The sequence below is a fragment of the Odontomachus brunneus genome, unplaced genomic scaffold (genome assembly GCF_010583005.1).
Source record: "Odontomachus brunneus isolate Ranch 3 - 2012 unplaced genomic scaffold, Obru_v1 Obru_scaffold_314, whole genome shotgun sequence".
Classification (NCBI taxonomy): domain Eukaryota; kingdom Metazoa; phylum Arthropoda; class Insecta; order Hymenoptera; family Formicidae; genus Odontomachus; species Odontomachus brunneus.
Window position 1 is genome coordinate 89471 of NW_022639764.1, and position 843 is coordinate 90313.

Below are 843 nucleotides of genomic sequence, written 5' to 3' on the forward strand. Positions count from 1 at the left end.
GCATTTAATGACAGTAGTTATTTGACCTAAGACGTCGCCAAGGTCAGGACAAGGTCAACTTTGATTTTTTAGATAGAAATACATGTTTTTTATTACGGCATTTTATTTTACGTGAAAAAGCAAACAAGTTTTGCTTGAAAAAATTTTTTATACGACCTCTATTTTCTAAGATATTTACGTAAATATCTACAAAATTATTGGTTTCAATAATTTTTTACTTGAATTCTGTCAACTTTAGCGGAAAATATGAAGAGATAAAAATTGTATATTTTGTTCTCATAGAGCTCTGAGAATTTTTTCAGAATTTTATATTAATTTTTTAGTACTGCGTTTTCTTGCATTTTCTTGAAGTACTAAAAAGTTAACACAAAATCCTGAAAAAATTCTTAGAGCTCTTTGAAAATAAAATAAGCAATTTTTATCTCTTAATATTTTTCGGTAAAGTTGATAGAATTCAAGTAAAAAATTATTGAAACCAATAATTTTGTACACATTTACGTAAATATCTTAGAAAATAGAGGTTGTATAAAAAATTTTTTCAAGCAAAAGTTGTTTGCTTTTTAGAATAAAATAATACGTAGAATAAAATGCCGTAATAAAAAATATGTATTTCTATTTAAGAAAGCAAAGTTGACCTTGTCCTGACCTTGGCGACGTCATCTTAGGTCAAATAACTACTGTCATTAAATGCGACTTTTTAAGCCTTACATCTTTTATTCGAAACATTTTTCTCTAAAATGCTCCCCCGCCGAGTTTTCTTGCCTTTTCGATACTTTTGCTATATCCTGTATATATATATATATATATATATATATATATATATATATATATATATATATATAT